The sequence below is a fragment of the Camellia sinensis genome, chromosome 12 (assembly GCF_055761805.1).
Source record: "Camellia sinensis isolate YWXY chromosome 12, ASM5576180v1, whole genome shotgun sequence".
Taxonomy (NCBI): domain Eukaryota; kingdom Viridiplantae; phylum Streptophyta; class Magnoliopsida; order Ericales; family Theaceae; genus Camellia; species Camellia sinensis.
This window is the reverse complement of record NC_138972.1, coordinates 173,919,512-173,936,455: the sequence shown is the minus strand read 5'-3', so window position 1 is coordinate 173,936,455 and position 16,944 is coordinate 173,919,512. Positions and strand designations below refer to the sequence as shown.

General features: G+C 33.8%; 1 pseudogene; it reads left to right on the top strand.

Moving 5' to 3' along the window:
- The first annotated feature begins 11,459 nt into the window (after positions 1–11,459).
- Positions 11,460–16,275, top strand: LOC145803412 (F-box protein SKIP31-like; annotated as a pseudogene).
- The last annotated feature ends 669 nt before the right edge of the window (positions 16,276–16,944 follow it).

Here is a 16,944-nt window from a genome sequence, read left to right as displayed (position 1 = left end):
CTTTCACTTAACCTCTGTTTGTCTTCTGGAAACATCTAGAAAAATGAATGGGAACATTTTCTAAAGTAATGTTTGGGCAGCTGAGTAGTCTCATAAAAAAAATGTACAAATCACAAACTTGATCATGTAAGTTCCAGCCATGGCCTGGAAGAGACGAGGCAAATTTCTTGATTCAACGAAATGTTATTCTGCTTCTTGTAAGTATTTCATACAAGGCTTGGATTAGGTTTCACTATCCAAGCAACCTGGTTATTGCTTTGAATTATTATAATACTATTACCTTTTCCTTTTTATTATTTTCAATTTTGACTATACTCGGCTACCATCTTACTTTAGGTTAACTTCAGATTTAATGGATCAGTCTTTTTTCAAATTTATAGATAACTATGCGCTTGGATTTTTGAATTAGTTCTATCAAGTTGGTAACTTAAGGATTTCTATTGAATATTCAAATGCTGAAGAAGAGAATTCTCATTCCTTTTAACTTCACTCTCCTGCCCCTACGTGCATGCTCCAAAAATAAAGTCAGATAATTGAAGCTTAATAAAATTAGCTTAGCAAGCCTTAATCCCAATTACTTGGAGTTGGGAACATGGGTTCATATTCTTTAGTTAGCTTAGTCAGATTGGGTTATTGCACATTGTACATTTGACCTTCAATTATTCCATTTTATATAAGTCTAAATAGTGTTTCAGTATTTTGTTGGAATATTTCCTTGAAATATACTCTACCAAAGTGTACATGGCAATTTGTATTTTTCATTGGCATTGAAGTATATTCAACAGAATATCTGTTTGGATAAATTTTTGGTCATTTCTCTTCATATAGGTAGGCTTTCAGGTTTTATTTTCTCCTCTCGTTGGTCTCCATGCATGGAAGTTTGTTATTTACATTGTTTAGCAGCTTTGGTTGCTTGCTAGCGAGTGCACCAAATGTTCACACTCTTGCATCCTATTGAATCTTGTTATGTCTTGGATATACCTCCATCAATGGTTCTCATCATGAAGATTGGCCAAATTCTGGTGAGAAGTTTTATGAAGGGGACTTTCTTCCTAATGGTAACTCACTCTCTCTCTCTCTCTCTCTCCCTTTGTGTGTGTGTTTTATTGTTATTCTTTCCTGTTATAATTGAAAGTTAAGCTGCTTGGCAAGGGCAAAGAAAGTAGAAGAAGGATTGTTTGCATTAGGTTAAATGAAAACAAATTTCAGTAAATTTCATTCATTTTTTCTTTTAAGGTTGATTAGAAGTTGGACCCACACCCACTTTAATTTGTTAGTAGAAAATCATATGAAATAAAGGCAACATACTCTTTAATTTCAGAGGTCTCTTACTTATGCTTAGCTAGGATTGCTAGTATGGCCTTAAATATTTTTTGAAATGCTTAACAAACCCTAAGCCTTCATTTATGGACATTTTTTTTCCCATGTGATAGAAATAGTTGTCCTAGCCTGTTGTCTGTGCTTGAACTCTTTGTTAATTCACATATACTGTGATCAGCACCAGAGACTCGTTGTTTATTAGACATTGTTAAATGGTTAACATAACTATAGACTATTATCAAACCATTCTCATTTGTTCAAACCTATTCTTCTGAATTGGAGTAACTTTTTTGGACCTGAACTTCTAAGCAACTTATGATGCTGATTTTCTAATTTTAGACAAGTTCATGAATTACATATGGTTTTACATGATATTGAACTTTCAATGTCCTAGGTTGTGAGTCATTATCTATATATTGAATTGAATTGAATTCACATTATGGTTTCACATGATACTGATATTGAATTGATTTTTGCCCTCTTCTTGTTGATCACATAAATCTTGCAGATATACTATGGATATTGAGCATGGTAAACGTTTGCCACCTACTTGTAATAACCCGACCCTCGTATATGTTTTCTGGTATACTTTCAGTCCCCTATTCTGTGCATTTCAATGCTTATTGTGAAATTTAGTGTGAAGTGACGTCTAATTGAGTGAATCTTGCAAATATAGATTCATATCTGCTTAGTAGGGGAAAAATCTGTTACCACTATAATGTTTGGATCATAAATTGGAAGCCTTAGAGGCTTAATTATCTGAAATTAATTCTACATTTGTGATCAGCGTAATTTTTAAGTTATAATATGATTTTCTATAAAAATCTGATTCGGAATCATTAAACTAATAGAATTTTGTCCTATTCAACTTTATATATATATATATATATATGTGTGTGTGTGTGTGCCTCTTGGAATATTTGACTTAAAACCCTATACAAAAAATCTCCTGAGAGAAAGGAAAGAAGAGGGTTGGAGAGAAGCTCAAGAGGAGAGAGCTTCATTCGTCAAGAAAGTCGGAATCAAGAGAAATTTAGGAGAAACAAGCTCAAGGTAAATTTAATTCATCTTGTGTAACCTTTGTCTTGGAGTTGGGTAAGAATTCCCTCTTGATTCATGTCACTTAAGGGTTGTAATTGTGATCTTGTGTGTGCAAGAAGTTAATTGGGAAGATAACCTTACCTTTGATTGTTTTGACTCAACTTGAATTATCTATGAAAAGTTACATTCTATTTCTTCAATTGACATACTTGAACTAAATTATGTAGGCATGGCCTTGTGTGTATATGTCAATGTGTGCGTGCGGTTAGAAATCTCATGAAATTGGGTATGTTTGTGAGTTTAAGATTAATGATCTAATCCATATTAGATTGATATATGTGTTTGTAATTCCTACCCACATGATTTTTGGACCATAGTCTAGCAATTTATGAACTTATTTTGAGCCTTATAAATACCTATCAAAATTGGGTTTTGTCTGAATTTCGGACTACTCTCACAGGGGAATCGCTGCACATGCGGGAGTCATGGCCGCACGTGCGGGAAATGGGAAATTTCTGGGTTTTGGTTCTGCTAAAAAGGCATGTGCGGGGCTTCCCAGCCGCACGTGCTGGACCAACCGCCGCACGTGCGGCCCATGCTGGAAAAATTGGATTGCTCCGTTTTACGTGCATGTTTCCTGAATATTTTTGAAATCTGTATTTGATGCCTTTATGATATCTGTAAATTCGTTTGAAACAAGTGAGTCAGGAAATGATTTAACAAAGAAAAATGAACTAACTTATGAGTTCTGTATATGCGCAGGACACATTCCGGGAAAGACTAACGCTCCGCCACCATACTGTGAGTAATAGTATTGTGTAGTACAATTGGTGTACTATTAATAATTAATGTTAACGTTTTGCTATTCGTAAGCAAACTACGTTGTTTCTTAACGAATAAATGAAACTTAAGTTCATCCTTGAACAACAGTATATGTGTGAATCTAAGATTATTTTGTTGTGTTATACATGGATCCGAGGTCGTTCAGAACCTATAATCTGAGTGTAAAGGTCTAACATCATTATGTGACCCACGTTAGAATGTGAATCGTTCTGTCCTTATTAAGCGTACTGTAATGATATATGTGCCCCTGTTAATAGTTATTGTTATTATTCTGTTATACGCAAGACAACTGTGCCAATCTGTAAAGGTCTAACATCATTATGTGACCCACGTTAGGATGTGAATCGTTCTGTCCTTATTAAGCGTATTGTAATGATATATGTGCCCCTGTTAATAGTTATTGTTATTATTCTGTTATACGCAAGACAACTGTGCCAATTTGTAAAATACGCTTTACCTATTGCCAATAGCTGTCATTAGCACTCTGTTAAATGCAAGTTAACTATGTTAACACATGAGAATGATTGAAGGAATCTATATGCCTCTATATAACTCTGAGACTAGTCTGCTCTACGATATTTGGGCCTATGGCCATTCTGTATAATCTGTAAGACCTATTATTTTTCTGGTATGGAACAAAGTGCTGTACGAAACAAAGTGCTGTACGGAAATAAGTGCTACAGTGTGAGTCACCTCTAGAATCCATGCGAGACACCTCTTGAGTCCATACATATATGAACTGGGCTTAAAGCCAATCTGTTAGTATTCTGGGCCTATGGCCGTTCTGTGAAATCTGTGGGGCCTATGGCTGTTCTGTGAAATCTGCGAGGCCTACGGCCATTCTATGAAACCTGGGCCTATGGCCAATCTGTGACATCTGGGCCTATGGCCAATCTGTAATATCTATTAGGCCTACGGCCAATCTGCAAAATCTATCAGGCCTAAGGTCGTTCTGCATTCTGGGCTTAAGGCCACTCTGTTTGAAGGCTGGGCCCAAGGCCGTTCTGGAAACAATTACAAGATAAGACTAACTACAAGTTCTCTGCATTTATATACTTTGTGATTTTAGCTATTTGTTGGATTATCACGTACTATTATTCGCTAAGCTTCGCTTACTTCATGTTATGTCTATTCTGTAGGTACTCAGTTTGAAGGTCAGTCATAGTCCAGCTTGGACCACTTGCCTTTTTGTCTTTACATCACAACCCAACACTCGGGCGAAGCTCATTCATTCTGGGGAGTCCCCGCAGAGCCTTTAGCTTTGTGCACTGAACCATTTGATGGATGTTGTGTAACATGATTAACTTCCCTTAGCCCAATTTTGTTACATCCCCAGACTCGGGGACAAGACTGTATATTTGTCTATATAAATATATTGCCATGTATGTATTTACTATGTGATACATTACCTGATATCAAGTGTATGATCCTGGCATGTTAGGATTAGCTCAATGGATGTTGTTCTGTGTTGTTTAATACTTCCGTTCAGGCCTCATATGTTATACATATTGGATTTTATGTTTGTTTTTGAGGTGGTCATACCCGAAACTTTTAGGGGCGAGTTTGGGGTGTGACACTACTGCTTCAAATGGAAGACATCATGCATTGGACGTTAAATGTGGCCGTGGTCTAGCGATGCTTTAGCACATAACAACGATACACCAGATATGTCGGATATTGTCATAGAAGATGAAGTTGTATCGGATGATGTTACTCATGACGTGGCTCAACCTTAGTTGGGACCTAAAACTAAATTTAAACGAGGACTTTATAAATTTTTACATTGTAATTGTTTGTATAAATTTATTTATTTTTCATTTTTTAAGGTGAGAAATTAGTAATTAAATTTATGTATTCAAATTTTGCCAATATATACAATTTGTATTTTTAGAATTGATTATTGTTAATGTAACAGTACACATAGAATCAACTCGAAACCTTATGGCTCGAATGGCCCGAAACCTTGTCTTTTTTCTTTCATTTATTCTCTCCCCTTCTCATCTTCCCAAAAATCTTTCACTTTCTCTGAAGAACAAAACTCACAGAGACCCCCAAACACATTCTCACATTTTCCCAAACGAACACACAGTGTGTTTTTAGAGAGGGAGGGGCTCACACTCACTAATGGCAGCACAAGCACATGCTGACGATGATCAGGAAATTCAAGAAACTCAACAAAACCCACAACAACTACCCACCTCCACAACCACAATTAAACTTCAGAGCAACCTACGAGACCATGAAAAGCTTCTATCTTCCTATTTGGGTTTGAGCTTCGCAGTCTTTCTCGGCCTCATTCCAAAACCACTCACACTCTCTCTACCTTTCTCTCTCCTCCACTTCTCCTTGTATTCTTCTTTCATCTCTTCTCTCCCCTTCTAATCTTTCCCAAAATCCTTCACTTTTTCTGAAGAACAAAATCCACAAATCTCTCATCAATGGAAACCAAAACCAAAACCACTCACACACTCTCTCTACCTTTCTCTCTCTCCTCCACAGTTCACTTCTTCTTCTCCACTTCTCACTTCCCCTCTTGAAGCTACAAATCATCAAATTATTTACCTGTAACCCTGATTCAGATATATGGAGAAAGAATTTTCACAGAAGCAACAAAGCCTAGCAATAATTTTCCTCCTCTATTCCCCCTCTCTTTGTTTTCTTCTTCTCTCTTCCTCTCTCCTGTTCTCAAACCAATTTCGGAGAAAAGAAAGAAAAAAAAATTCCAAAATGGCGTCATTTTGGAACTTCTGGCCACTCGAGCCTTCGAAATTTCGAGCTACGAAAGAATCACGTGTTACAAAGCTTTTGTGGTTTGTTTTCTGACTAATATTTCTCTAAATTTATTCTTATTTACATGATTTTTTTTTAATATTTTTTTTGTAAAAAGAGATGCCTAATGATAAAGATCTATGTTTTTATCGAGATATACAATGATGATGCCTTTTTGTATGTATAATGACAAACATTTTTTCTTTGTATTTAATAGTTGATTTTATAATAATATTTACTCTTTTTCTTTTTTCTTTTCTTGGTCATTTTTTGGTTTTCGTACAAAGATGGTAGAATCATTTTTTGCTATTCTGTGCAAAGCCGATTAGCATCCCCAACTACACCATACAATCGTAGGTATTGAGATTGTTGTTACGAAGTGTTTTTTTTTTTTTTTTTTTTTTTTTTTTTTTTTGCAAACATGTTTATGTGAATGGAATAGTGTACGATTAAATTTTTTATTTTTTTTGGATAGTTTTGATTAAACAAAAACATAACATTAAGCAAACAAATTATTTAACATTAATTTGTCAAAAATTTTCAAAACATAAACATGCCCATTGTTCAACCATTAACTTAAACAAACATAACATCTGGCAAACATAAAATCCGTATCAAATAAACATTCTATCATGACAATAACATATTGTTTGAAAATCTCCCAGCAGATGAATTATCCTTCGCGATGCTCCGCAAGTGGATGGTTATGCAATCCTTTGATTACTTTCAATGACCATTTTTCATTTGTCTCTGATGCCTTCACAGTAAAAGGACATATGCACTTCTTTGTATCCATGCCACTCTTACAACCAAGATAAATCCTTGGTCTCTTATCATAGGTCGACGACTTAATAGCAACGCCAAAACCATAATTCTTAGCCACATCATGTACCCAATTGATCAATTCATTTTTGCTATTGAAAACCTACATATTAAGTTAATCATAAGAAACAAATTTTATACATTTATGTATAGTTATAAGTTTAGTTGAGCTAACCTGTCCAGTTGTAAATTGGCTGGTGTGATCCACTGAAAATTTGGAAGGAACTTCACTTCCTTGAGTTGAGACATGGAGCTGCAAAAAATTAAAAAAAAAATAAAAAATAAATAAAAATATTAATAATAATAATAATTAGTCCATTATGAAACAGAGTTTCTTAACTAATTAAGTAGGAAAAATAAACAAATACTTCTTTGTTTTTTACTAGAAAAACTCATAATACAAAGAATACTTCTTTGTTTTTTGCCACTTACTTGCATGTCCAAGGGTTCAAGTCCTAAACATATCAGACCTACCTCCTGCAAGGGAATAATAAAAAGGATAAATTACAAACACACCTTCTGAGATTTACTTAAATTACAAATTATCTCATGTGGTTCTAGAAATTACATTATGCCCCCTAAGTTTTTAATTTCACAACAAATAGGTCATTTTATTAATAAATCATCAAATTACTTAACAGTTTCTAATAATGTTAAAATTTTATTTTAATTAATAATTTAGATAATTTTATTATTGTATAGGTGGACAGTTAGAAATTTTAGTTTTTTAATTAATTTTGTTAAATAAAAAATTCTGATAGGAAAGTATTTGTAATTTTCCAAATTATAAAGAACAATTCGTATTTTAAACAAACATAATATATTTGTAATTTAACTCAATAAAAAAGATGATACAACTCATAAATCCTTAGAAAACTTTTAAATGTTGAGAACAATTGCCAATATAAGAAAACATAATTTTTTTAAAATGAAATTGAACATGTTTAAGGGGTGTTTTGGGAAGATAGTAAAAAATAACTTTTTGGCTTTTAACCAAGCTTTTCGCTTTCTTAGACAAATGATTTGGGAAGTTGGTAAAAAGTTATTTTTGTTTTTATTTATTTATTAATATTTGTTTATGATGTTAAATTACAATGAAATGACCGAACTACTCCTATTCAATTTAAAATATTTATAACTTTACCCATGTGACATATTTTTGCCCATGATAGGTAGAATTGTAATTTTACCAATGGCTAAAAACTAACTTCCAAATGTCTTTAAATATAAAAAAAATTAACTTTAAACTTCTGCTACAAACTAAAAAAAATTGACTAAAAACTATGTTTCCAAAAGAGGCCTAAGTTATGGGTTGCGTTAGCGACAAACCTGAAAGAGTTCACAAACACGACCTTCCTTAAAAACTTGTTGACATACCGCTTCGGTTTTGGATACGATTTCAAGTATGCCAACACAATTCTGACACAGGAATGGGTCATTGGAAGGCAACTTTACAGGCAAGCACAAAGACGCTAAAGCATGGTCAGACCAAACCTTGGGCATTTGGCAACTGAATACCGCTCCGAGAAAGCAGGAGTCTTCTCCACAGTTAATGTCAAGCTCACTAGATATCTTCCGATACCCACAAAGTGCATCATCAAACGTTTTAAGAAAAAACTGTGAATTTTGAGTTTTAAGCGAATACTGGCCGTTCAATATTTTGGGGGTCCAGAATTGAACGAGCAGATGGAAAGATTGCTGACTGCATAATTTTTCGAGCACATGCTCGATTTTTGAAGCATGGTCAAATATTGGAGCCGTCGTCCTCCCCGGCAGAGTTTGTTCTAATTCGCCTTCTCGGCCATAAGGATACTCATTAAAATAGGCCCTCCAATCATCGCCTTCTTGTGTAGAAACACCTAAACAAAGCAAAAGAAATTGAGGTGAATAAAGAAGCTGATGCAGCGCGAGTCATAACAATAGTAACAATCTTAAAATCCGTTGATTCAAACAAGAATACCGGAAATAAGACCTCTCTAGACCCGTTGATTCTCCAAGAATACCGAGTTTAAAGGCTTAACAAAAGTTGATTCACAAAGAATTAACCAAAGTTGGAATGAAGAGTATAAAACTTGAAATAGATTAATGATCAAAAAACTGAAAAGCCCTAAGGCTTACACCCAATATTTATAAGCAAATTATAGACCTAACTAAGAAACAACCAGATTTGGAAAGGTAAAAGCAATGACCAAAAATATAAAGCAATATAAAGCCATTTCCTGAAACTGCTACTCTGTTCCGAATCTATGGAAACTACTACTATGGTGGACATAAGCAATAAAATAATAAACTAGGTGGACATAAGCAATAAAATCTATCTTCTATACTATTATAAAGTGAACACCTCTTATGGTGTTTTGAAACTTTTGTTTTTTATGCTGCCACTTGTCTAATTTTTTATTTAAAATTATAAACTGAACACCTCTTATGGTGCCCTGAAGCCTTTATTTTTTATGCTGCCACGTGTCTACTTTTTTATTTAAAATTATACAGTGAACACCTCTTATGGTGTCCTGAAACATTTGTTTTTTATGCTGCCACGTGTCTACTTTTTTATTTAAAATTAAAAAAAAAATTAAATAGATGAGAGTAGGGACTTGAACTTTACACTTATGTCAAATGAATAAGACTCTTACCACTTGACTGGCACACAATATATAATAAATATTTTATTTATTTTATTTATTTCATTGCGTGTATATATATATGATTGATGATACTATGTATTGACAAAGTAGATGGCATACCTGAAAACAGTTAAAAAAAAAAAATAATTGAATTGAACTGGTTTTTGCGCTTTTTCTTGACGTTTGAAGTTTTTTTCTCTCTCTCTCTCTTTCTAAGCAATGGTGATATCTTATAACTACTGTGGTGGTTTTTGTCTCCGTGCAAAGTGACGATACTCGCTCTCCTTTCTTCAATTCGAAGTTAAGCACTAAAAAAAAAAAAATTGAAAAATGTTATATGCTTGGTATGCTATATGTTAATATATATGTTTTATTTTTTTTATTTTTTTTAGGAGTAGGTTAAAAGTTATTTTTTATCTTTTTAATTTATTTCAAGTTATATTATTTTTCACATTTTTTTATATATTTTTTTCAAAAAAAAAAAAGTTAAAAATTTAGTTTTTAACCATTTTCTTAATAATGGATAAGGTCAACAATAATATCATAATATATGTCAGTATACTAATTAATACATATAATAATACTAAAAAAATAGTATAATTTTAATTTTTTTGAGTCATAACTAAAATATATATTATAATTCAATATAACATGAGATATAATTAAAAAAATTAATCATAACTAAATAAGAAAATTTAAAATTTTATAAATCATTATTAAAATAATGTTATAACTGAAAAAAAATAAATCAAAATTAAATAAGAAAATGATATAATTAGACTACATACAATGTACCATTGGTGTATATAAAACTTTTTCGAAATTAAACAACGGTCAGAGTGAAGCTAACCGTGATTAAACAATAAATGATAGATAGGACAAATTACACTTTGCCCTTTATTTTGGTCACTTTTTTCATTTCAGCCATTCAATTTTTTTCCCCCACTTTTGCCTTTTCATGAGTTTTTTTCTAATTTATTTTTAAAATTAAACAAAAAAAAAATGACATATTTATAGCCACGTAGTGTAAAAAAGTAATTGAAAACCTAAATCTCAATATAATATATTTTTTTTATCATGTAGCAGTTAACAACATAGCACTTTTTGTCTAATTTTGAATAAAAATTAATTTTAAAAGAAAATTGAAAAAAACTTCAAACATTAATGAGAAAAAAATAATTTTGAGGGCCAAAATGATAAAGTGATCAAATATAAAAGGGGACAAAATATAATTTATCATTAAAGATAAAATATGGAATCAAAGAAGATATCAAAAAATTGAAAAATCCTAAATAAATAAATAAATTGATGAAATGAAACATATGTTGGATGTGAAAATTTTGCAAAAATATACAGTTGAAAACTTTTATATATTTTCTAAGAAGTTAGTACTTCGAATCTTTTTATGTGCGTGAATTTGATTCATTGTGTTTGTATTTATTATAAGAGATTTTTTGTATTGGCCTGTGTTGTATTTTATATTCATTATTATGATTTTGTGAATTTAATTTATTAGGTTTTCTTATACTATCATATATGATTTATTTGTTATAAAAAAAATATAACATAAAAAAAAAAAACTACATTGATTGGCATTTTTTTGTATTCCTCGTAATAAAATAAGACACTACTGCTATGGTGCTACATCAGAAACCCTTAAATAAAGCAAAACTCGTAAAATATACGAAGGAGAAAGTCACCGTCGAACATGAATCAAAAAAAAAAAAAATGAATAAAAAAAAAGAAGAAAGTCACCGTCGAAGAAGCTCGGACTTAGATTGTCCAACCAAAGATCGCCTTCTTGTGTAGACATTTTTGTGGGTAATTCTGGCCGGAGTAAAACAGATCAGCAAAGCAGTTCAGTCCGGTCAACTAGGCGTTGGGACAATAAAAAAGAAGCGGTCTGAAAAATAGAAAAGTTCAATCAGGTCAGAGAAATTGTGACTGGAGTAAAAATGTCAGAACGACCAGTTCAATTGAACTAACGCAGGATAAGTTAATGGAAATGGGTCTTGGAAATGAAAACACTCGCGATAAGATTCTGGAAATGGGTTGTGGAAATGAAAAGTCTCGATTCAGGCGAGAAAGATCGTATCGACCACAAACACAAATTCGAAATATATATACGCATACATACCCATGTAAATCTGAGCTTACATGGAAGAATTTCCAATATAGAAATAATGATATAACTCCTGTGTGTGTGTTTGTGTGTTTGTGTGTGCGCGCGCGCGAGCCCGTAAAGTCTAGGGATTTTTTCAGATTCTGCGACTCTCATCTGATAAAAATCAATCAATCAGCACATGACCAAAATCAAGGCTACACAGAAGGATGGAGGAAGAAGAAGAAGGTTGAGGGTGTGCAAGAGGTTCTCGGACAAAGGCGGTGACGTTGATTTCAAGACCAAATCGGGCACCGCGGGGTCTCACTCCTACCTCAACCAGAAGCCATGGCACCCTCTCTCCTACCCCAACCAGCGCCGCAAATGGATCGCCGAACAGACCCACGTCCAGCGCGAACGCCGCGCCGAAGAAGTAGCCCACGAGGTTTCTTTTCAATTTTCTTCAATTCAATTACCCATTTCTCAATTTTCTTAAATTTTCTTAAATTCAATTACCCATTTCTCAATTTTCTTCAATTCAATAACCCATTTCTTTGTTTTAACTATCTCCCCCAAATCTATCTCTTTGCAGTTTGCCCATGAGCAGGAATTCTTCTGCCAGGCTGCTCGTCTCCAAAAAAGAGAAAGAAAAGGTAATCACGTATACCCAGATTTAAATTCACATAAATGAAATGTATATATATATATGTGATTTCACTAGTTACCTTTGACTTATTGGATATATGGAGACAATGAATGCTGTTGAGTTTCTCTGAATTTGATGAATAAAGAGCTAAAAGTAAGCTCTAATCATTTCATTGAACTTGTATCAAATCAGAGCATAGGCGAAATTTTTACCAAATGAAGGATGAACCAAATCCCTCATCAAAGTTCCAAAAAGTCATATTTTTACTAAATTTTGATTTTGACAAAAATTTTAGAAGAACAAAGATTGGAGACGATTTTCTTTCATAAAAAAGGTTAAAACAGATTTTTAGGATAAGTTTGCAACTTTTCAAAAAGATTTCATGAAAAAAAGAAGAAGGATTGGAGTGTTCCATACCAGATCAAGCTTTTAAACAAATTTTTACTCTAATTTCGTGAAAAAAGAGAGTTAGGATTGGAGATGCTCTTGGATTTGAACTTGTTCTAACACACTTCCATGAAGGATTAAGCTATTGATGTAGCGGTGTGTGTGACTTGGTGTATAGATGAAAATGATGAAGGCTGTGAGCTTTATGTATGTCCGGCCGCTGGGTTATAATCCTGAAAGTGCCCAAGCTGCTGAAATTGCTGATGAGAGGAAGAACCAAGAGTAGAGCAACCCCAGCAAGACCCATCTGTGGATGGAGCATCAACTTCAATGTACTAATGCGCACATGCATAATGCATCACAAATACATAGTTGTGTTTATTTTTTATGTTGAATTAGTGGTTAAACAGTTAGCTTCTATTTTGTGGGAAAAAGTAATAATGTTCATTTTGTAGGCTACTGCAAGGCAATCATATGCATGTGTAGATTAGGTCATTTTTTGGGGATTTGGTTCAGGAAGAGGCGAAAATTGAAAGGAGGAGAGACAATCGAAGAGGTTGCGTGTGGGGGACAATGAAGGCGAAGAGAAATCGGTTGTGAAATTTCAAGCTTCATCTCCTTCGAAGAGTAGAATATTAGAGAGTGATAATTGTGGTAGTAGCGATAGATTCAACATCAGAGTGACACCGAGGAGGATGGAGACTGGTTTCTTCAGCAAGATCCCTCCTGAACTCTTCCATCACATCCTCAAATTCCTCTCTTCTGAGGTACGAGTCTGTATGTATATTATTGGGCCAATTTTTTTTTGGTATATTAGGGCAAAAGTATTGTTTTTTGTTTTTGTTTTTTTTAGAGATTTGGGGGTTTTATGATCTGGGTTATTTTGTATGATGGCAATCTATGCAGGATCTTGTTTCATGCGGGCTGGTTTGTAGATTTCTCAATTTTGCAGCTTCAAATGAGTCTTTGTGGCGTCGCTTGTGAGTGATGAGTTTTTCTTTATCATCTTTTATATATATTTTTGTTGGTTTTGAATTTTTATTGAATTCCTACATTGTTTCATTCTTTCAAGTTTGAGAAGAAAAAACATTTTCGTATTTATTGATTGCTTTTTCAATTAGAATATATGATGTGTATAAAAAGCTTTTTCCTGTCACAGTGTTCTCTTTTTCTCCAAAAACTTGCTAATGGCCATGAATCAAATCAATTTTTATGAATGCTTATTCATCAGAATTCGTAAGTTTGTAAATGAAAATTTTGTTTTAAAATAATATTTTCTTTTTTCTTTGTCAAATGAGACCTCCAACTACATTGTTGATTTCCATCAAATTTGGCTTATTTCCGTCATTTGTGGTAAATGTCCAGCTTTTGTGATGTCTCTCTATGGTTTGAACTAGAGTCTAGACTAGAGAATACATAAAGGATGCATGTGAAGTTATGCATTTGGTTGGGGATATAATTACACATTCCATTAGTTTCTACTTTTCTGAATGGAAACTATCTATTCATGGCTATAAGAATTGAGGGACATGGTCTTTAAAAGATTTTTGTAGATAACACACAAAATGCGCGTGTGCATGTCTGTTGCTGGAATATCACTCCAGTGAATTCCTAATCATGTATTGTTGAGGCTCAAGCTTTTAAACTCTTTAGGTTATCTTCTTCCTACATGAAGAACATCCCATGTTGTATTTGCCTTGTTAAATGCTAACAGCTATGTCAGAAACTTGTATCTTCTTCCTAAATTATGCAATATCTTTAGAAGGATTTTTAAAGTATTTGGTTTTAGCGGTTATCTTAAATGTCTTAGTAGACCTATTGGATTCTCAAATGTTGGTTCTGCTCATTTGACTTGCATGTGTATTGTGCTTGTGTGTAATGCTTATGGTTGTTAGATGATATCCCCTAGTTCGTAAAGCATACATTTTCACCAAGGAATATTGCAGTTGGTGATCTAATCTCTCCTATTAACTTCACTGTGCCATTGTCAAAACTCAGTAATACATCAGGATACATACAAAGCCTCCACATTTCTTTTAGGACTTTCTATCATGGCAGCCAAATATTTTGTTTTAATGTTTGAGTTGATTTTTGCACATATAAATCTGTCAGTATGTGTGTATTAAAACAGATATGTATTTGATAATGCATTAGTAATTTTTTTTATAGGTACCGTATGCGATGGGGTCTGCTGCCCCCTACAAAAAAATTGCTAGAGTGTGCTTGATAAAAGCTTTACATTCAGGTATATTTCGGGTCTACTTAAATATCGTTGTTGTTGAGCATATCAAAATCATATTAAACATTGATGTTTCATAACTTAGGCCCTTCTTATTTATAGAAACTTGTCCCTTTGGCCTATGAGTTTCGTGTACTGTGTCTCTCCTCTCCAAGTCTGATTTGAACTTCTTTTAACTGACCCATTTGATGCTCCTTGTTAAAGCTAGATTAAGAAACTTATAGTTTACAAGAAATACTTTCTTGCAGCGTGATGGAGAGGACATGGTTGAATTTGTTAGGTATTGCCCCTCTGAGCTCAAAGAGTATTACATCCAAATGCAGGCAGCAAAATGAAGCCAAGCACCTCTCCCTTCTCAGGTAAACAAGGGTAGCTGTTGGGCTGAAACTTTTGCCTTTTATGTGTTTTTACGGGGGCGATGGGGAATCACTTTCATTTCTTTTCTGTACATTTCATACAAATCTATGGGACGATATAGGATTTTTTTATAGCAGACTTCTTGACAATAATCTGTTAGTGGTATGCTTGATTTATCCCCCTCCTGAACAAGTCTCTCTCTCTCTCTCGGATGAAGAATGCTATTGGAAGCTTATCGGAGGTTTACTTTTTTTGTCATAATTTTCACATACATGTTGTTTGGCTCAGAATTGTCGCTTACTAGACCGCATTTTGGAAAGACTGCTTTTATCTTCTTCTTCTTCTTTTTTTTGTGTGTGTGTGTGTGTGTTTTGTGTGTGTGTGTGTGGGGGGGGGGGGGGGGGGGGGGGGGGGGAGGGGGGGGGGGAGTGGAGCTGGGATGTTGCTATAGTGTATATGCACCATGCATAGCAGGATGACTTCTTTAAATGAGGCTCATAACAATAAGACAAAGGCATTTCCTTCATTTATCATTTATTTTTCTTGTGTATCTGAAGGTGAATGATGACCAGATTATTCTTGATAAGACTGTTGCTGATCAAGTATCTATATGGAAAAGCAGCAGAGGCCTAACTGATAAGGTGGTCCCCAATCATGATTGCTCTGGAGAAACATGTTCTTATTATCAAATTGGAGATGTATTCGTTTGTGAGAAGACCGGACAGGTCCATGGTATGCATCACTAGTTGTGGTTGTTGAATATAGCAACCTTGCTTGTTTGTAAATTTGGTACAATTGCATAGATTTTTATACATAACTTGATTGAAGTTTATTGGTTTATGTTCTTTGTTCATGCAGTTTGTGATGATACATGCAGAGAAGCTGTTTTGGACCCTACAAATGTGCTTTTGGTTTGTACAATATCTGGGCACTGCTTTGATCTATTACTGTCACCATCTGAAATGGAGCCGGACACTGTAAAAGAGATCTCCTTTAACTTGTACTTGGTGTCCTTTGTCATATAGCACACTTACGCTTTTAATTTCAGAGGTTTCCTGACTTTCATTGTGCACCATAACAGTCCATGAACTATAATATCATTTTAGTATTACAATTTCTAAAACAGTGCACGCTACAAGACTGCTATCGTTCAGTTTGTCCATAGTCATTTTATAGTCATGAGGTTTGAGTGCATCATGTGTTCCATCACAGTAAGTATGCTTGATATCAGGGAATAAAACTATAAGACTTAGAGAGGCTATATACAAGCACATCTGAATAATTACAAGGGAAATTGAATGCCAAATCCTTTGATTCTTTTGAGCATCATAGTGGGGACTGTATTTTTTTATTGTGTGTTCAATCAACAGAATGGGTTGTGGTCTCTATGCAGTGTACCATCACGAGTGCACAGCTAAACTGTAGGGAAAGTCAGAAACTGCAAGGGATTAGTTCTATTGCTTGTCTGTCTTGTGAATAGGAAATGTGAGATTGTGTAGCAATTTTTCTAAAAAATTCTATATAATTTATTCATGCTATGTTTAGGTTTGGAATTTGTGAGGAAATGAAATTTTACTTATTTATTTATTTTTTTATATCAATTGTTGGTGCCAAAAATAAAGCAGCTGGTTACCTGGTTCAGTCAGTATCATGGGCTAAGAGTTTGATGTTATTATATGACTTTGGGGTCAAGTATTGCAAATCAATGGGAATTTTCTGAGAATTACATTATAGGTGGAATTTTTTGTTTACAGATGTATGGAATTAGGGCAAAATATCTTTATCTCCATCT